Source organism: Bos grunniens, chromosome 3, assembly GCF_055505025.1.
Source record: "Bos grunniens cultivar Pamir isolate PY7600 chromosome 3, Bosgru_T2T1.0, whole genome shotgun sequence".
Lineage (NCBI taxonomy): Eukaryota > Metazoa > Chordata > Mammalia > Artiodactyla > Bovidae > Bos > Bos grunniens.
In genome coordinates this window covers 67,599,794-67,621,461 of record NC_141167.1, presented here as the reverse complement: position 1 = coordinate 67,621,461, position 21,668 = coordinate 67,599,794, and the positions used below count along the sequence as shown (strand labels likewise).

At 40.6% G+C, this 21,668-nt stretch overlaps 1 protein-coding gene across 14 annotated transcripts in view; it reads right to left on the bottom strand.

The window, feature by feature from the left end:
• LRRC8B (leucine rich repeat containing 8 VRAC subunit B) overlaps window positions 1–18,012 on the bottom strand; it is a 73,899-nt gene extending 55,887 nt beyond the window's left edge. For 10 of the 14 annotated variants that reach the window (XR_015160466.1, XM_086391063.1, XM_086391071.1 and 7 more), the window contains exon 1: window positions 17,896–18,012. The gene's annotated coding sequence lies outside the window, so the exon portion shown is untranslated. Of the gene's footprint in view, window positions 1–17,518; window positions 17,539–17,585; window positions 17,766–17,804 lie in introns of those variants that run through there. The other 4 variants (XM_086391064.1, XM_086391073.1, XM_086391068.1 and 1 more) reach the window with 3 other exon arrangements.
• Window positions 18,013–21,668: the final 3,656 nt, after the last annotated feature.

Genomic DNA, 21,668 nt, shown 5'->3' with positions numbered 1-21,668 from the left:
ATTACAAAGCATGTTGTTGATACACATCATTACCTGGCCATCTGACTTGATAACAAGGACAACTATTGCTTTAGATCTCGAATATATGAGAAGAGTTTGCTCTCAACAGGGGAAATGGGAATGTGAAAAATAGAAGTCAGATGAGATTCAGAACTAACAAAGTTAACCCCTGGGGGAATTTAAAAGCGTACCTAGAGTCTAGTTGCAAAAACCACTGCCTTGGGACCTGCCAGTACAGTGGTTAAGACTCCATCCTTCCATTGCAGGGGGCATGGGTTTAATCCCTGGTCGAGGAGCTAGGATCCCCCACGCTGAGCAGCACAGCCATTAAAGAAACAAAAAACAAGACAAAAACAACCAACCAAACAAAAAAACCCAACCCCCTGCCACTGCTTTATAATTAAAACAGACACACTGAAGGATCTCTAAAAACAAGGGAACTTTTAAACTGCAAGGGAAGCAAGATGGCAGCTATTTAGGAAAAATTCTTGTTACTTTAATTAAATGAAAAGTCAAAATTCAACATTTGATGCCCTCTTTCAAATAAAATTGCATAATTGTCCAATAAAATGGCTATAATTCTGAGTTTATTGTCTCCTAGGACATTTTCAAAGCCTTTGACTTCTCAAATTTTCCTTTTGCTTTGCCAGAGAATAATCATTACTATCAAACTGCAAACACTTATCATATTACACTAAACACTACTTAAATTACAATAGAATCAAGGTCTCTCCCTCCTCCAGTAAAAAAGAGGATAGATAGCTTTATTCAAAAAATGCTGTTCCATTAGAATATTAATATTATAAGCTTTCTTGCAACTAAATGAAAAGTACAAGGAATGAGGAAAAGGCTTAAATTTTATAAAACTCTGGATAATTTAGGCCAATGTAGAAAACAAGGTTTTTCAACTTTGAACATTAACACAATTTAGCAATAGTTGGTAAAAACAACAGCTGCTAAGCGTGGTAAACCCAAATGAGATTATTAGGTCAAAAATCACACAAATACACAGAGAACATTTCAAAATTCCTAGCACAATCACAACAAAGCACCAAAATAAATCTCATTAAGAAACAAAATGTTTTCAGAAAGAATTTTTTTTTTGTAAGACTGCACCATGTGTAACATCTCCAAGGACTTCACTTGAAAGGAAAAACACAGAATCAAAAGGGAGAACTACAGAATGGTTTCCTTCCTCTATTCCCTTTCCCCTCTCATCATCCTCTACTGCACATACCAGGTAACTCTCTGCATTCTTACAACTCATTCTCTGTTCACACACACATTGATAGAGACTGAAGAAAACAAACCAAAAAAAAATCATTTTTCAAAAATGAGATATTGTTAGAACAAACTTTCTCTTATCTAGACGCTTTAAGGAAACTACCAGTCACTGATTCAGTCACCTTCATGCACAAGACAAGAAACAAAGGAGTTCCAAGGCTTCTAACAAATAGCAATGGGGATTTTATACCATCTAGACTTACGTGGCTTTCATCAGTATGTTACCCATGCTGATCAATTATCATGAAAGACTTTTCAAAGTTAAGGTTTACATATCACAAAAAATATGCATTAAAAATGTGAAGCAGCATAATTTTTTTACCTGTTCATTTGCTGAATAATTCAAGGTTGAATTTCAGAGAATGTGAAGATTGAACAAATCTCAGGCTAAAACAAAGACTTCAGGCTTTTCCAATCTCCTCCTGGGACAGCTATAATTTCTTCTAACACTGTAGTGTTTTTTGTACAGACAAATTCTTTGTAGTGTTCCTATACAATCAATAACTATCCAAAAGCCTAATCTTCAAGGCTTAAGTAATTTGAAACTAAAAATAACCAGAAAAAAGTTCATCTAAAGCCTAGTTAGGTGAAACAACTTACTATAAATCATCAAAAGACAAATGAAATGGGACTGGCCCTAATAGTTCCTCCTAAGTAGATAAGACAAAACAAGCCCAGTGTTCTGTGAAGCCCTTATATAAGTAGCTGATGTGAGGCTGAAGTAGTCAAATTCACTACACATACTGTAACACTCAGTCATGGAAGCTGATGCTCATCGAAGATAATCATATGTTACATATTCTACTAAGCCTTTCATATCAATGAACTTATTCATGCTCCCAACAACACCATGAGGCTATCTCCACTTTACACATGGGGCAACTGAGACAGTTATGGAATTTATCTATGTCAGCACAACAGGCAAACTCAGAAGACTAGCCAGAATGTGCATAATCTTCAAAGAGACATTTGAGGGGAATAAAAAGTAGCTCAGCATTAACCTAGACAGCATCTTAAAAAGCAGAGACATTACTTTGCTGACAAAGGTCTGTCTAGTTAAAGCTATGGCTTTTCCAGTAGTCATGTATGGATGTGAAAGTTGGATTATAAAGAAAGCTGAGTGCCGAAGATTTGATGCTTTTGAACTGTGGTATTGGAGAAGGCTCTTGAGAGTCCCTTGGACAGCAAGTAGATCCAACCAGTCCATCCTAAAGGAAATCAGTCCTGAATATTCATTGGAAGGACTGATGCTGAAGCTGAAACTAATACTTTGGCGACCTGATGGGAAGAACTGATTTATTGGAAAAGACCCTGATTCTGGGAAAGATTGAAGGCAGGAGGAGAAGGGGGTGACAAAGAATGAGATGGTTGGATGGCATCACTGACTCGATGGACATGAGTTTAAGCAAGCTCCGGGAGTTGGTGATGGACAGGGAGGCCTGGCGTGCTGCACTCCATGGGGTCGCAAAGAGTCGGACATGACTAAGCGACTGAACTGACTGACTGACAACTCAATAAAATGACCAGCAGTAAACATGCATTCATTCATTCACCTCTTCCTTCAGTCATGAGTGGAGCAGTAGAGGCCAGCAAAATGACTAAGGAGAGTGAACTCTTATCCTGCCTAACATCTTCCTTAACTGGGAGCCAAGTGACACAGTGTCTCAGAATGCCAGCTTGATTGTAAAAATAGAAATAGTTTAGCTGGCCTACTTTCTACCTTCTCACTGATGATAATATCAAATGCAATGGATACTCCCTACTCCCAGGAGGCATCAGAGAACAACTGCCCATGAAGGGAGAAACTCCTGGCAAATCCAACGAGCCCACAGTTTTCAAGCCTTCTGGGAAACAAGGCGCTATCCTGCGTGGAGGGATTACCTGGTTTCCACAGACCTCTCCTCTGCAAAGAGAGTCATTATTCTTCCCACAGAACCCACACTACTTCTCCCAAGTCTTCTCTCATTTCTAGTCAGAAGACACTCAGGTTTTGAAGCTGTCCTAATCCATCTGGGCTGCTATCCCAAAGATTGGGAGGCTTAATCAATAAACATTTATTTCTCACAGTTCTAGAAGCTAAGGAGTCCAATATCAAGTGCCAGAAGAGTCAGTGTCTAGAGAGAGCTCAGTTGCTGGTTCACAGAAGGACTGCTTCTGTGTCCACACATGGTGGGAGGGGCAATGAAATTCTCCTGAGTCTCTTTCATAAAGGCACAACCCCCATTCTTGAAGGTTCTACTCCTGGGACTTAATTACCTCTCACCCGTCTCCCCAGCACCATCACCTTAAGGGTCAGGCTTTAACATATAACTTTGCTATAGCAGAAGCTATGATTTTCAAAGTTCCAGCTCCCACTCTAGTCTCTGGTGCTCTCAGTCTTCTGCTCACGACACAAAGGGGAAGAGCTGACTTTGGCAGGGAGGGCTACACTGGGCCTATACTTAAAACACAAAGTGTGAGGTTGATTGCGAGCTTATTTTCACATCAGTATAAGAGCCATTATAGCAGATAAAATTGGCAAAATACTATTTCATCAGGCAAAAAGAAAGGAGCCATGTGACCAAAGAAGCAAGAATTTACAGTCAAAAAGAACTTCAGGCCTTCATGCTACAATGCAACAGAAAAACAGAATGTTCATCTTTGTTAGCTCTAAATTTGATTCATGTCCTATGACTTTATATACTAAAGGACTGTGCTAAATTATTTCCCTTGTACATAAAACAGAGACATAAAATATGAGCAATGTAAAACTTAAAACATAATTTTTAAAAATTTAGAAATAACTGTCCAGAAGATGGAACTGATTAACTGGAATATTTTATTTAATCTTTGGGTATTTCATTATGGGTGTCCAAGAATCTGATACATGAAGATGTATTAAAGAATGATCATGTATGCAGAAGGTTTAAAGGGAAGCCCAAGAGGGAGGGGATACATGTATACTTACAGCTGATTCACACTGTTGTATGGAAGAAACCAACACACACTGGAAAGCAATCATCCTCCAATTAAAAATAAAAGTAAATACCTGTGGGCACCTTCTCCCAGATTTTATGGAAAATACTAGTTTCCACAATGCAGGGAAAATATTTAATTGTAATTCTAAAACAAGCAAAATAAGTACACATTAGTTTAACCTCATTTTAAAAAATTCAAACAGATGGGACCAAATACTGCAAGCTATCAGTAATTAAGATAAATCTGTATTCCTTTTTTAAAAAATGTCTAATACAGGCTAAGCATCTTGAAGGCAGGAAAACCTAGGCTGGCAAATCTCTAATGTGAGGTAAAGCTGAACACTGCTAACTCAGGTAATAGGACTGATGACTGGTAAACCTTAAAACCAGTTCATGATTCCCTCCCATATGTAATATGCGTCAGTAGATTTGTCTTTTGCAGTGCGGTGACTCTATGGCATTAATTTCTGTACCACATCCCCCCTACAAGCCCCCATTACTCTTTGCTCACCTTCATGACTCTGGGTAAAGGAAGGTCTGGGGAAGAGGAGAACAATGGGAAAAGCAGGGCCTGAATCAGCTCATAACCCCAGTGCCCCCTCCCAGTTGGGTTGGTCCAGTTCTACCACCAATAAAGAACAAGCCTGAAAAAAACCTAGATCCCTTTTTAGCACTGTGAACCATGTAGGAGATGCTTATTACATCCGCTTTGTTCTCCATTTCTATGGTGCCCATCACCATAGTAACAAGGCACACAGATGGAAAAGTAGGCTACAAACACCCAGAAATGGAGGTGGGGATGGGGAATATGGAAGAAAGGGCTTTTCACTGGTTAAGAGAGAAGAGGATAGAATTCTTCTATCAACATAACATTAAGGGGAACTTCTAATGGAAAAAAGTAGGTTTTCTTTGTCTTTAAGACAGCAACAATAGAAAGCAGCCTAAAATTTCAGTAAGTATCAGTGTTTTGTAGGAGGTGGAGTTGGTAAGTTTTGAAGGTTTTAAAAGCCAGATGTATTTTATTAGAAAATCTTGCATGCAAATCAAAACCTTTACACAGCATCCAATTTTGAAACTTACACACTCATTCCGATTACTACTTAAAATTTTTGGTTATTTCATAGTACTAAAAGTTGAGACATCTGTGACGGAAGTGTGGCTGGGAAGATAAGTTGACACAATGAATATTTTCCTGAAACTGACAAGTTTATCTTCGAAGTTTTTGTATAAAATGTCCAAAGGGGAAATCACTGGGTGGGTTGGTGAGGGTGCCTGTTGAAACTGGGACAAAGCCTTTCCCACCACCAATCCCTCTGGTGTCTGTCCACAGACCTTCAAAGGCACTGCCAGTCCCTATCAGGTCTGTAAGAAAATCTTCCCACTCCAAGATCTCCATTTTTGTTTTTGTTTTTTCCTTTTCTGCTACCAGCCTGAGTTCTCCTCATTGAAAAATTTCTAAGACATTTGGAATACTTGGGATATTATTTATGTTGTTATGGGTCAGGAAATGGGAAAAGGAGCTACGTTAAGCCATATAAGCTACTTGGGGAGGTTTTCTACATAAATAAAAGCAGTACACACACACACACACACACACACACCCACACACACACAGACATAAAGCAGGAGACACTTCATGGACTAAATTGAAAGAGTTTAACAATCTAGCAACTTTGTTGTTGTTCAGTCACTCAGCTGTGTCTGACTCTTTGTGACCCCAGGGATTGTAGCTTGCTAGGCTCCTCTGTCATGGGATTTCCCAGGCAAAAATCCTGGAGTGGGTTGCCATTTCCTCCTCCAGGGGATCTTCTTCAGGGATCAAACTCAAGTCTCTTGCATCTCCTGCACTGCAGGCAGATTCTTTAATGCTAAGCCACCAGGGAAGCCAACTAGTTGTGACACTGGATGATTTTCACTTTGCTTTTTTCAACCTTACTGTCTTATCAGTAAAAAGAAAAACTGAGAACAGAAATAATGAACTTGAAGTGTTGTAAGGATGATTTCAAGGCACGTTAAAATGTTATGCATATGTGTTGTATTATTCTGGGAAAGACCCTCAAGGATACCTACAATATAAAAAAGTTAAAAAGAGATACTCGTTAAGATCAATACTGTATGTCAGATTTGCGTATTTTCTATCTTCCCTCCTCTAGGATGTATACTCCATGCAAAGAAACATTTTTTATGTTTTCTTCATTGTTGGGTTTATCCCCAGGGCTGAGGTGATTCCTGGCAAATATTAAGTGCCCCCAAAAATACTGAATAATTTTTTTTAATCCATAAAATGAAGAAAAGCAGATTCAAAATTCAAATACATCTTTTTTCTTTTTTAAAAAGCTGAGGGCTTGCTAAGAACAATGTATTCTACTAAGCATTTGTGAGCATATTTATCTTAATTTTTATATGACCACTTTACAGCAAGTTTTCCAATCTTTAGAGCCTTCTATAAAATGATTCTGGGAAAAGGAAGCAGCCAATATACATTAAAAAAGTTGCTTTATCAGGTATCAGATCTGCAGCTAACATGTGGAGTGTGCTGAGACAAGCCACATATCCCCTTATAAACCCAGTATGCGTATTTGCATCATGGGAATAATACTTGACCTGTCTTCCACAAGTCATCAGGAGAATAAATGTGAGCATAAATGCTTTAGTATTTTAGAAGAAACATCAAAAAATATAGTAATGCAGTGGGGGCTCTGTAAGTGTTTCGGGAGAGATTTGCTACAAACTGGTGGGAGAAGGCAAGGGCACAGTGGACCTCTGAACAGTGTCTTTACATACATGGTGTCAAGAGCATCTAGGATCAAGAGGACCCCAGGAAAGACTTCTTAATCAATGGGATGATGGCCAGGCTCAACTCCTCTCCCTTCAGAATGCATTAATCTGCAAAGAAAAAAAATTTCCTAAACCTAGCTTGGGACCAAACCTTTTGGCATGTAATTCATAACCTCCTCATTGGGAAAAAAAAAAAAACAAAACCCTAGTATTCCTGATAAAACGCTGCAAAAATTTTTTTTTTCAATGGGACTACTTGGAAATCAGTCACCTACTGACCTATGTGACTGTCAGTCAAGCATCTGTTGATCTTTACCAACATTCTATCTGTATCTAGTCTAACAATGGGTATAAACAAGTATTTCTAAATATTCTAGGAGAGTTTGAGTATACTTACTAAAATGGATAATTTTAATTCCATTACTATGGTATCAAATTAGCTTCCATCAAGTCTTTTTAAAACAGTGATTCACTCTATGTTCTTTCCCTATTGAATATTCCTGTCCACCAAGAAGAAAATTTTATATTGGCTTATTAGGGGCATTTTCCCTTAAAGTTGATAGCTAACTTGACAGGGAAAAGTTTTCTTCAGCACCCAATCAATTGATCTACAAAGTGAGGTATGGGATTTGGAGGGCCTTTTGTTTTCAGAAGAAGGGGTAATCTGGTAGAATCTACTTTCAGATCACCAATTAACTGCTGTCTAAAAGTATCTGCTTCTGGGACTTCCCTGACTGCCCAGTGGTGAAGACTGTGCTTCCACTGCAGGAGGCACAGGTTCAATCTCCGTTCGGGGAACAAAGAGCCTGAGCATGCCTTGCAGCATAGCCAAAAAATAAAGTATCAGAGAAGGAAATGGCAACCCACTCCAGTGTTCTTACCTGGAGAATCCCAGGGATGGGGGAGCCTGGTGGGCTACCGTCTCTAGGGTCGCACAGAGTCGGACATGACTGAAGCAACTTACCAGCAGCAACAACAGCAGGCCCATTGAGAGTTTTGAAGATCTCCCAGGACCATTGAGAGTCAGTTTCAACACCCCCTAAACCCAGAGGGTGCCATCTCAGGTCAAGACAGTTCTGCTGAAGAAGTCCTTTCCTGGTCCCCACCTTCCCTAAAAAAAAACTCCCATGTGGGAACTGGGGGCGGATTTGCCTTTCTAATTGCAGGCCCAATTAGAGGCCCAATGGGAGAAAAGACACTTTAACTTCAAGTTTAGAGTTCTCATTATTACACAAGAATGGATTTTTTAATCCCTGTAGTGAAACTGGTTTTTGTGTATGTATGCATATGTGTGTGACCAAGGGTAACTGGAAGACTCTGATTATCTATGAACAAGTGGAAAAAACTCTAGGTCTACCAGAGATTGTGTCTAAGGGAGAGAAGGAATTAGCCCACCAAGTGAGTCTGATCAGGCAAATAAAATTGCTTTATGATTACGCTCTTTCAAAAAAAAAAAAATAATAAAGTGTCTATTTCAGAACACCTGATGTCCAATTGGTTACTTCTGGTCATCTCCCTCTTTCCCTTTTCATAGTCATCCTCTCCCCACACTCCATAAGAAAGGCAAACCTTTCATTTCTCAGGAGTCTGCTTATGGTACACTGCGCCTTGGGGAGTAAAAATCTCCAGGCCCCAAGTTGAGGGTCATTTGAGATAACTGTAGGGTTATAGATGTTAAGAAAGTAAATGACTTTGAAGACTGAAACATCCTTTTGGGAGTTAAGGAAAAAGTATCCATTTCTCTGCTTCAAACAACACTGGAGGGAGATATAACTAAGTCAGACAGCAGAACATGGAAAATCATTTTTGTGATCAATTACTAAGCAATTTTGGCATACACCTCAGAAGTTTAAAAAATAGAGTGGAATTATACTGCCTTCATTTTCATATACATATGGGAAAGTGTCTTAAGCATTTACATTTAAAAAGAAAACTTGATTATGAAGCCTATCTTATCTTAGCAATATGAAATACTTACTTATGCATGAATATTTTTTAAGTCCCAGGCATCTCATCAAGAAGTTATTTCCCATAATATTTTACCTATGCTTAATAATTATTTATCAAAATTCTAATATACTTGTTCTGGTCAACTGTGTATTAGTTAAAATCATAAAAACTCAATCCAAATGAAATTTTATGTAACATTTAGAGCCTTATAGTCACAAGAACTTCAAAAAATATGTTGTATGTATATGTGTGTTACAAGAGTATGATAAGGAATTCAATGAAAGATTTTCAAACATAAGTGTTACATGGGGAGTAACTATGTAAAATTTCCAGCTTTTCTAAACAAGCTTGTTTTTGTGTTTTTTAAATGGATGGCATGGTAGATAAAAAATCATTCTAGTATTTAACTTACACTGGGTACATTAGAAAAAATGTCTTTCTAAATCAATATTTATATATCACAGGTACCATCTATTACAACTATTAAAAAATTTAGAATAAACTTTTAAAACACATGAAGAGGGAGATAGTGTTTCAAAATCCTTTCAGGGGGTATTAGATGAAAAACATTCAGATACTTTGTTCTAAACTGCCTGTAAACCGAGAACTTGTGCTGACCATCTAAAATTCTGACTTCTGATAGAATGGTAAAGCCAGAGTTAATTTAGAAAAGTTCCAAGAGCTGACTCAAGCCTGTCCTGCAAATGGCCAAATCCAGAACTCTGAACACAATAAATATTCAGTAAACACTAGCTCACTGACAAAATATTTCGGTCATTCAATTGATACCTACTACCAGCATATACATGATAATTCTTCTTCCTACTTCTAACCTTCAAGGAGATCTTTCAAATTTTCAAATACCAGTCAGAAGAATGTTATTGTAACAAAGCCCTGGACTAGATAATAAGTATACTGAGTTTTATTGCCTAATTCTTTCCCAGATATCAATTTACATGCCACGTATAATGCCTGGCTCAGGAAGCTCAATCAGAGGATGAACAAAATAATCTTTATAGGAAGTGTACAAGGCTCGGAGGTAGCACAGAGAAGGGAATGAGGATCTCTTGGAAGTGGTAGGCAGAGGGAAGGGTCTGGAATGGTCTTCCAGAAAAAGTATGCTTGAACTGACTCCTGAAACATGAGCAAGTGACAAGGGGGTATGACCACCACAGATAGAGAAAAGGTGAAAAAAAGGGGGTGGGGCATGGAGTGGAGCCGTCTGGCTACCTCCTACCTTCTTCCTTGCACTGCAAACAGTTTAGGATGCCCGGTGCATGGGCTGTGATTGCATGCTGTATCCACAGTGCACGCGTTCGTGATTTAGAAATGATGAGGGGTCAAAGGTGAAACTGGAGACCTGAAGAAGCAGGCAGAGGAAGACTATACTATATGGCTCTCCAAGGCATTTGGACTTGATGCTTTGACAAAGTAAGTCATTAAAGGATTATTAAACCAGGCAATGGTGGTATGAAATTTACCTTTCATAATCATTATTTTCCTCTTGTGTGGACAACGAATTGAGGGGGGAGGTGGGTAGAAGACTGGAAAGACTACAAACTGAACTACTGGTTGCAGGCAATAAGCAGCGGGCCTGGAAAAGACTCAAGGCAGTCAAGAAGCTGTGAAGGAAGGGTGCTGACGGGAGGGACCTGAAGGATGCGGCCTCTGGACAAACTGGTTACCAGAATTTATAGAGCAGTTTAACAGGGAACAAAGCAAAGAGAAGCCCAGAACGAGTTCTAAGTATTTAGGGCTATATAATTGGGTAAATGGTATTGCTGTTTGCAAAAATATGAAATCTAAAGATAAACAGCAAGTTTGGAGTGGGGAGAGTATCTTTGGTATATATTAACTCCAGCTCCTCATTGTTCTGTGAGGCAGGTAGCACAGATGCTATTATCCCCATTTTACGTTCAAAGGGCTAATTTTTTTGCCCCAAACCACATGTAGCAGTCTGGGGAGTTTTACTACATACCAGGCTTAAGAGCAGGTATACTAGGGAGACAAGATCCTTGCTTTCACAGAACTTATATTCTGGTAGGGACAAGCCAGCAAACAATAAACCAAAGCCTGAAAGACTACAGTGAGGGCAGGCAGATGTATTTTATCCGAGGTGATCAGGGAAAGGATCCCTGAGATCACTGAAGCCAACTATTCATTGAAAAGGAAGCAGTTACACAGACTCATAAGGGAAGGGGGTCCAGGCAATGGAGAAGTCCCTGGTGTAGTAAAAAGGCTGGCATGTCCTGAGGGAGGAATTCCAACTACCAGGCTAGTGGTTAGCCAGAGGAAGTCCCAGCTCCAAAGGCATTCCTGGGAGGGTGAAGTTAAAAGGCTTGCGGCCCCTTAGGGCAGTGCTAGCAGAGCATAAATTGTCTGGGAACCTGCCCACCAAGCACAGCACTGCACATCTAGAAACTGCATCATGACTCACACACACTTTTCAAAGACAAGTCACTGGCTCAGTTGCCTATCTGGGCATTGAATCAGGGGCCAAGAACAAACTCAGTTTTGCCTAGAGAGATGAACTTTAAAGTTTTTAGATGGACGAAATTCATCATAAATGTTATCTGCTCAGAGCAAGACACAACCTGAAGTCCAATGGCAGGCAGCTCTGCCACGCAGGCTCAGTCATGCCTTAACACGTTACGTGAGAACAGAGCCTCCCAGACACTCTCCAAGGCCCTCAAAGGGATGAGAGATGCAACACTTCTCCCAAAGGATGCCCCCATGAGCTCAGCTAGAAAGGACAAGGAAAAATGGTATACCATTGTCAAGGTGCTAAGCTGGGTCCTACCTATGCAAGCCTGAAAGGCTTGGAGAGATGGGCCATCCCAAGCTCACTAATGCAGCCCACTCTCCAGAAAACACTGCCTTTGCCTCCCCGCCTGTGGTCATCATCCACTGCTGCTTTGTGGGTTACCTATTCATCTGTCAACCTGTCCAGCCAAAGGTCTTCAAGTTCCACTCACTAAGGGTGATGCAGATCAATCCTCTGACCCTCTCAAAAGACCCTATTTTACTGGCTATTTTCTCAGATGTATCTGCTTGGTGTATCAAAAATTAAAAAGGTATCTGAATTTAAAGCTTGTCACTAAAGCATAAATAAATTATAAAAGAATTAAATTATTCCTGAATTATGTAGTCCCTTCCAGAGACTCACATGGAGAAGTTATATATTATGTACACGTATTTTAATGATGGCTCCAAATGATATGCCTTCTTTGGTATGGTGCTGGAAACCTGTGGGACACTGATCTGTGCTCGGACCATGCTCATCTCATGACAGAGCTCATTTCAAACCACACTCCCACAACACCTCTTTGCTTCCAAGCACTGGCCGACTTTTTCCTAAAGATACCATTCAACTTCTGACCATAAGATAATTGCACATACTTTCACAGCACCTGTACATCTCCTTCCTGATCATGTTAAGTGGCAATTTTTTTCATTTATTTGCAGGGATTGATTCTCCTGTCTCCCCTAGTATCTTGCAACCCCCACGGTGGCAGGGACCATGTACATTTTTGCTTACTGCTGTGTCCCTAGAACCTGGCATAGTCATATCTGGTACACAGTAGGTGCTTAACAAACATGCTGAAAAAAAAAATACTATGACATATACTCACTGGTAGGAATGATTTCTGAGAGTGGATCTGCCAAAATCATTTAAATCAAGGCTGAAGACGGTTAAGGCTGAGCTATTCTGGTTTTCGTTTTTTTAAAAAAGCAAAGACTTTGTAGCTATTCAAGGTTTAAACCGATTTTGGGGACAATTCTCAAAAAGTCTGACTAAAAATTTAACAACACTCATTTAGATATGTATGCTGCTGCTACTGCTAAGTCGCTTCAGTCGTGTCCGACTCTGTGCGACCCCATAGACAGCAGCCCACCAGGCTCCCCCATCCCTGGGATTCTCCAGGCAAGAACACTGGAGTGGGTTTAGATATGTATGGAGATGACCAATTTTAAAACTTCTTTTTAATGGAATAAGAGGTCATTTTCTGAAAGGTTCACCTAGATTGGGCCAAATTTTAAAAGAAAAGCTAGCACTTAATCACACAATTTCTTAGGCACTCTAAATACAATTTTTCCATACTTCTCATATCTGAATCTTACCGCAGGTTTCCAGATGAGGAAACTGAAGGTGCAAGAGGCTGAGGTTACATACTGAGTAAGTGACAGAGCCAGGATTTATATCTAGCTATATTTGATTCCAAGAGCTATATCTTAAATCTTAGCCACCCTTTAAGCTAAGAAGTAGATGCTGACATTGAGTCATAATGTGTTACTTTCTCCCATGATAAGGAACCTGACTATAGGCTAGTACTATCAGTTGGGGCCAGTATTTAAAATGGGATTTGGATACCAATGATGTGGTAGCAGAGAAATGCGATAATTTATGAAAAAGGAGTAAGGAGGAATATGAACTAACATTCACTGAAAGCTTGTTTTACACCAGATACTGTATTATATGCTTTCACATTAATATTTCTTTTAATCTTAAGACTCCTGTGAGATGGGTAACAAGTCAAGAAAAAAAGAGGTGTAGAATAACAGTGGTGTTTGACTACTCCAATATTTCTTTCCCTCTATCTTACTAAGGATGCAAAACTCCCATGTTTTAGCTGGGCTTAAGATTGTCTCAAGTAAGGACAATATTCCCTAGTCTCTATCCTAGCTGCTGCTGCTAAGTCGCTCCAGTTGTGTCCGACTCTGTGCGACCCCATAGACGGCAGCCCACCAGGCTCTGCTGTCCCTGGGATTCTCCAGGCAAGAATACTGGAGTGGGTTGCCATTTCCTTCTCCAATGCATGAAAGTGAAAAGCTAGATGAGGTCATATTACTCAAAGTCTGGTCAATGAGATATAATAAAAAGTGTACGACAGCCTCCAGGAAATTTCCTTAAGAGACTCTGGTCTCTTGCTTTTCCCCCCTGTCTTCTTTCCTTCCTTCCGTCTTCCTTTCTAAACTTGGAACCTAAATGTGATGGCCTAAGCTCCCCTTTGGATCACAAGATTGAGGGTCTGATTTGATGTCTGAGGTTCTAAAAGGTGGAACCAGCATAGGTCTGAAAAGATTTGCAAAATCATAATACCAGCTCTAGACTGTCTCTTTGCAAACTTTTCTTTAACGTGAAAGAGAAACAAACATTGCTTTGTTTAATTAAGCCATTGTTCTTTGTGGTCTCTGTAACTGGCAGCTAATCTTAACTAATCCAGTAACGCATCCAAAGTGATACAGTGTAGGGTTCAAATCCAGGCCCATCAATCTGCATAGCTTAAGTTCTTAGGTGGAAGCCTGAAGAATTCTTGATTATAATCTGCAATAGATCTGAGGGGTAAGTGTAAAAATGCTGAAAAAAATATGACAGAAGAAAAGAAGGATGGTTTGAATATGCTCTCAAATCTTCCTACCTGAGAGATCATCAAAGGGAATATGCTACTTGACAGTAAAGAATTTAGTCTCCATCAGAGATGGGCAGAGAAGATCTGAGTCACCTGTGTGGAGCTGGAAAGACAAGTGAAATACAAGCTTTGCAGCTGATGATGTCTCTGACAGATACTGTTGACCAAGAAGTAGGCATTGTAGAAATACCTGAAAATGGCCACAGGATGAAACAAACACAACACAGAATTAAAGGAACCCTGAAACTGAAGAAGCAGGAGATGAAGTTCAAAGATACAGAGTCTGGAAAGAACCAAGGAGAATCACGTGACCCATATCAAGGCTTAAGGGCCAAAAAGGCAAAAGGAAAGGTCAAGGTTGAAGCTCTGACAACTCATTTTTATTCATTTCCTTTACATGCGTTCACAACAGCATTGAAGAAGTGAATTTAAATTCTGTTGCAATTGAGCAGAATCCTAAATAAGAGGAAGTCATAGAACAGGGAGCTTATTATTTCCCTTTGTTCAATTTCTAAATGAACAGCACTGATAAGAACTTAGCAGACAGATTCAGTGACTGCAGACAGGACCAATTTTATTTAAGATCAATGTTAATAATCCAGAAAAGGAAAAAATAAGTTGTTATGTCTGCCAAAGACATTAGTTTAAACACCTTGTAAAAACCTGTCATAATAAAGGTACATAGGAAGTTTAGAAAATATAGATGAGAAATAGAATGCAAGTGGGCAAAAGCAATAAAAGAAAAGGCAGCAATATGAAAACAGAGATGACAGAAATTAGAGTACACTTGACAATTCATTAAAGAAACCCTACACTATAATTGGGCCTCCCAAATTCCTCATGAGTGGTCATGGGTTTGTAATGTTTGCAGAACAAGCAGTACGCCCTGAGTCAAGAAAGCAGAGGCGACACGCTATATAGAAGGCACTGGAAACCATGCCATTGAGTCTGGGGTAACAGGACAGAGCCAGCATACATTTGCTTCTGATAATACCAGAGTATGCTAGAAGGATGCTTTAAAGAGAAAAAAAAAAAAGAGAAAAAAAGAGACTTTTATTTTTTTTTAAGTCTAAAAGAGAAAAAAAAAATTGGAAATTCAACTTGGGAGACACTACATGAACATGAGAGATTAGATTAAATAGGCTATTTTTATGGGCAGTTAAAAAAATCAAAAAGAAAATAAAAATATTCAGATACCATCAAAATAGATTCATAAATTACAAAAACTTGTTTATAAATAAAAATCTCGGCTCAAATAAGAATCTTTCACATATTAAATATTTCCAACCTTCCGCACCAGAAAATAAAACAAAAAATCACAAACTTCAAGCCACTTACAGGAAAATACCCACACAGTCTAAAAAAATCTAGAGCCATAAAGTAATATTATTCAGTGCTTAAAAAAAAATAAGTTAATCAAGCCATGAAAAGACAAGGAGAAAACCTAAATGCATAATATTAATTGCAAGAAGCCAATCTGCAAAGGCTTCAGACTGATTCCAGCTATTTGACATTCTGGAAGAAAAATGTGGACACAGTGAAAATATCAGTGGTTGCCAAGGGTTAGGCAGGTAGTAGGAATGACTAGGAAGATCACAGAGGATTTTTAGGCTAGTGATCATACGATATAGGATCATACGTGATGGTATTATAATGGCAGATACACGTTATTACACATATTGGCTAAATCCACAGAACGTATGACACCAACAGTGAACTCTAAACTATGGTCTTTGGATGATACGTCTCAATGTAGCTTCATCTATGTATCAAGTGTCTCACTCTAGTGGGAGATGTTGATAATGGGGGAGGCTATGCATGAATGGGGGCAGGGGGTATATTGGGAACTCTCTGCAGTTACTCTCAGTTCTGCTGTGAACCTAAAACTGCTTTAAAAAACAAATTCTCTTAAAAAAAAAAAAAAAAAAAAAACAGCTTAGAAGACCTGATATCCTATTTCAGTGATATTCAATAGAACCCTTTTCATTCCCAGGCTTCAGAGGAATGAAACAGCAGTGGGGAGGACAATGGTTATTATAAAGCAAATCTTAACAACTAGTCAAATGAAATCATTCTCAACATGTGAATCTTCACGCTAGGCTGGACGTGCTGGGACACTTTTCCAAATTAAGAAAAAAAGAACAAGTTTCACATAATACAAAATTTAATTCTAACATGTAGTAAATGGATAGTAGGTATCATGACTCAACGAACACTTGGAGACAACTCCGTCCCCCTCATTACCTGAACTAAGAGTAACATCAGACATGCTAGGACGAATATTGTTAAATCACAGAGGCCCAGTCACTTGCGGGATTGGCTGTCATTTCACATTCCTTCAAGGGTGAAGCTGTTGACTAGGAAACCAGGAGTAAAAGGAAGTCACCTTGACACTCACAAATCAAAGAGCACTTGGGGTTCTCTCAGGAGGTTCAACCTCAGCACCTGGAAGTTATTGTAATTAAATAATTACACTGCAGTTTGGTTGCTTCTGTGTACTACAACCTAACTAGGAGGTTTAGGAGACCTAAAGGTTAGGAAACCTAATAGTCTGATAAAGACACATACCATTTTCTCTTTAAAAAAAAAAGTGAATACTGTCTATTTTAAGTTGGTAACCTATTTGCAAATTAAATTTTCATACCGGTATCTTTTTATGGATTTTTAAAAGTTTTTGGCAAGGCGAATTTATTAAAGAAAGTTTAGAGGTAGGTTTTTGTTTTTAAGTTCAGGTTTGACCTTTTGGGGGGGAGGTGTGAAGGGGGCTGCCGGCAGGGTCTTCCTGACCACAAAAAAAGTCTTCCACACACGTCATCTGACTAAAGGCAACCTATGGACTTTGGGAAGTCAGCTGAGGACATAGTGATGAGCCAACACTGAGCCTCCTCCCTTCTGACCTCTCAGCACCTGCTTAGCTGCAGCCTAGTAAGGGGAAACTCAGATTCTCTCTCGAAAACGGTAGAAGTTGCTCCCTTCTCCCTCAAACAAATGAGAGCCAACACCACCATCAAACAGTAGGTGAACAACTGTATAATAGGTTTCCCAAGAGCAGAAAAATGTGTGTCAACGAACAGCACCAAGGCAGGGGGCAAAGGAAAGCGACCCAAGCGCGGACGCCCTCCGGACAGGTCTGCTCACCTAGGGAGGGCGAGACTCCAGCCCCAGGAAACCAGAACCCGGTTCCCGCCCCGCCCCGAGAGCTCACACTTAGGTGTAGCGCCGCGATTATGGGGGAGACAGCGTCCATTCCTCCTGCCCCGAATGACCCCAGCACCCCGGAGGAGTCACGGGCATCACTCCCACTCTCCCGGAGACAAGGGAGTGGCAAAACCGCTTCTCATCTCTCCCGCCCAGCCACTTGCCCGCAGGCCCGGCTCTCAGGTGAGGCGAGAACAGGTAACCGCACCTGCTCGGCCAACCCCACCTGCTGCGTCCCCTCGCCCTGTTCTCTGCCTCCATCACCTGGATCGGCTCCGCTCCTCCTCCGTGACCCGGGGCGTCCGGCCCCGACCTACCTGTGCGCCTCCGGCCCAGGGCGCCGGCGCTCCTCACGGCGTGCGCCCCGCGCCGCTTCGGGCGCGCCGGCGGCGGCCCCGCGCCCGCACTTCCTCGGCGCCGGCTGCTGCGGGCTCAGCGGGAAGCCCCAGCGCTGCCCGGCTCACCGCCTCCAACCGGCTCCATTGTGACGCGGCGAGTTCTGCTGGCCAATCGGGGCGCGGCGGCGCGAACCGCTGACTAAGTTCGCGGGGGAAGGAGGAGGGGACTGGGTGGAGGCAGCAGGCGGAGGTGGCCGCGGCCGAGCGGCAGTGGCGGTGGAGGAGGAGTAGGAAGAGGAGAAATGGGATGCGGCTGCTTCGGTAGTTGCTCCTGCTGTTAAATTTGCAGCAGCCTTGGCCCGAGTGGTTTGCCCAGCTTAGGAACTGCGGGAACCTGTGACTCACCCCTTGCTGATGGAAACAAAGCGCAGCTGCCATCACCCAGGAGCGCGCCATGTGGCCGCCCGGCCCGCTCCGCACAGCCTCCGGTGTGCAGGCTGCAGTGCCCTGCGCCCATCGAGCTGGGGCTAGGAACGCGGAGGGCTGGTTTCAAGAGACCAGAGAGGGGCTTAGGACTGTCCAGGTGCACGTGCAAGGGGCTTTGGAAGTACAGTATTTATCTGTCGGACCAGCGCCTTCTCACGTGCACACCCAGAGTAACTTATTTACATAATGTGTTTTGAATCTTTAGGGAAGCCGGGGGTGGAGCTTGCGGGAAATCCCTTTACCTTTCCTTACGCTGCGTCCTTAGGCTGCTGGGCCGAGCCCTGTGTGGCAGTTTACGGTTGTACCAAACTAAGCGGCTTAAGTTAAGATGCTGGGCCTCCAATTGCATCCGTCTTTCTCATATATGTCCTTATCTTCCGCATGGGGAGAGAAGAACGCTGTAGAGTGGTCTTGCTTTACTCATCACCAGCCTTTTACTGCTGGTAAACTGCAGGCTCACCCCATCTACTGCCCCACTGCTTTCCCTCCACAATTAGGTGGGAAAAGTTAAACAAAAGGTAAATCCAAAGCCAGGAATTCGGGGGACAAAATTTTTTATCATCGTCATTCACTCCCGATTCTCATCCCTACCCCAGATTTAACTCAGTCTTTTTGCAGACTATCATCCTTAACACTGTGATTCACTTAGGCAACATTTATATCTCAGTTGCTATGGCAGTCACATTTCCATTAAAAAAATGTTTGTACAGGGACCTCCCAAAGGAATTAAATAGAGGCTATAAAAGACTCACAGTTGGAACATATCTGATCGGCTTGTATAAATGGGAGTAAAGAAAATGGAACAACTGAGATATGTGAGACTGGGTTGTGTCAGACAGAGACTTGAGACTAGGACTACTATTTGAATTACCCCAGAAGGGAATAAGAGGGTTGGTTGTCTTTGTGATGACACTACTCTTTTCTCTCTTGGTCCATTCCATTCTGGGTTGGCAGCTGTCTTGGAGGAGAAGCCAAAAGAGCATTCCTTCCTTTGGTCATTGATAGAGTTTTAATATAGCTTATGAGTGTGAGACACTGTGTATGTAGAGATGTGTTAAGCTAATTTAGGTTTGAGTTTGGTCATCAAACTGCTTAAAACCTGGAGAAGATGAAATGTATTCAGAATTACATATGAAACAGGAAAAAAGCAAGTGCTATAAGAAATACTGATCGATTGTAAAGTCATGACATTAAAAATTTTTAATGTCTAGCTTTCCATATGTATCTTTGAATGTTTGGAAAGGAATATTCTCTCCCCTTCCAAAAACCATGAATATCACTACTTGTGTGACTTGGAGTAGTTATACTTAACCTTTTTGGAAGTCAACCTCTTCATCTATAAAATAGATTATAAACTGAATGATCATAATTGAAAATTATGTTTTCAATTCCTATGAGAGTATGAATAAAAAAGTGACTCCCATGCTTGATAACCCAAGTCACCATCAGCAGGAAGTTGAAGTGCTCAAGTTCATTAAAACTGTATTAGCTTTGGGTTCATCTTGGATATGTGGCTTATGAATGTATTTATTCCAGTTCTCATGAACAAAATCACCCTCCACGGTGACACATATAGTACTGACACTGGAGAAAGTAGGCTTCTGAATTTGTGATATTGCTTCTGAGAATACTTCTCTGAAACTGTACCATCAAACAGATGCTTTTTCTTCTTTCTCCTGTTTCACTTCATATAAGCTCCTGCTTACATCACAGGAGAAAAATAAATGACCTCAAATGCTATTCTCGAAAAACTTTAATACTGTGCACATGATTCAAGCCCATACAGAGGAATATTTAGTAACTAGAAATTATTGGCATCCCAGGCTAGACTTTATAATGAGAAATACAAATACTGTTTGAATTTTATGCCTGTGCCCAGTTTTTCTACTACATTGTAATCTCTTCGAAAACAGGATTAGTGGAATCGTGAAATATGCTCAGTCCTTAAAGAAGTATCTAAAATCCTCTAAGGGACTCTGATCAATTTATTTTGATGAAAGAAAACCAATTATTCTGATCAAAGAAAATTCTAAAAGATTCAGTCACTATTTCCAGAGCCAAATTTGTCCAAATCTATTGCCAGTGGTAAAGAACTCACTTGCCAATGCAGGAGACAAGAGATGCAGGTTCGATCCCTGGATTGGGAAGATTCCCCAGGAGAAGGGAATGGCAAACCACTCTAGTATTCTTGCCTGGAAAATCCCAGGGACAGAGGAGCCTGGCGGTCTACAGTCCATAGGGTCACAAAGAGTTGGACACGACTGAAGTGACTTAGCATGCACACATGTATATTAAAGCACTTATTATGTGCACATAAGTATGCTAGACATGGTGGGCAATACCAAAAAAGCATGAGACTTGGTCCCTGACCTCAGCAGCCCATAGCTTAGATGAACACATTGAAAACAAGTACTACTTAGGCTCCACTAAAGAGATGGATCAGTGCAGATGATAATAGACAAAGCCTCATGAAGAAAGGGGAACTTTATTGAAAGGGAAGCAAAATTTAGAAAAACTGAATCCTATATCTTTGTCTTATCTAGCCCATATATTGTCTTAATAACCAATCCATTTTCAGGGATCAGTCAATCTCTTTCTGGTAAGTTCAGACTTTCTAGAAGAAGCAGAAGTTGAAATTCTGTTTTCTACAACATCCCATTGAGTAAGAGACTAAGCTAGTGAGTGCTAGGTTCGTCATATTCATATGACAAAGGGGATGACTGTAGATAGCAAATTTGGCTGGTTCCTCTGCCCAGTGACATGAATAATAGAAATGAAAGGAACACTATGATTTGGTATCTGGTTATTGACCTACATGACCAACAAGAAGTAATTAAGTAACTTATGGGTTTTGCAGGCCCCTTTTGAGCTGACACCCTGGGGGGAAAAATGAGTGACATCAGCATTAAACTATGCTCCATGTGGCTGCCTTGATAAGAGTTTTCTCTGTATCTTGAGAATTTTCATGATTAATGTAAGACAGAATATTATCCAGTATTAACAGTTCTTTTCTAATTCTAAAATTATTTCTGATAGTGAAAAATCCTTTATTTCTTTAAATTAATTAAACATTGAATGCCTACAGTGTATAAAAGAAAGCACTGGAGATCTGACAGAGGTTAGGGAGAATACCGAGATAAATATAATAATTCCTTTTCTTAAAAGATGTGTACTCTAATGGAGGTTTATCCAGATAGCATATAGCATTTTAAAGGTGAGGTGAGATTGGTAAGCCATACAGGGTTGGAGGAGAATCAAATGAACAT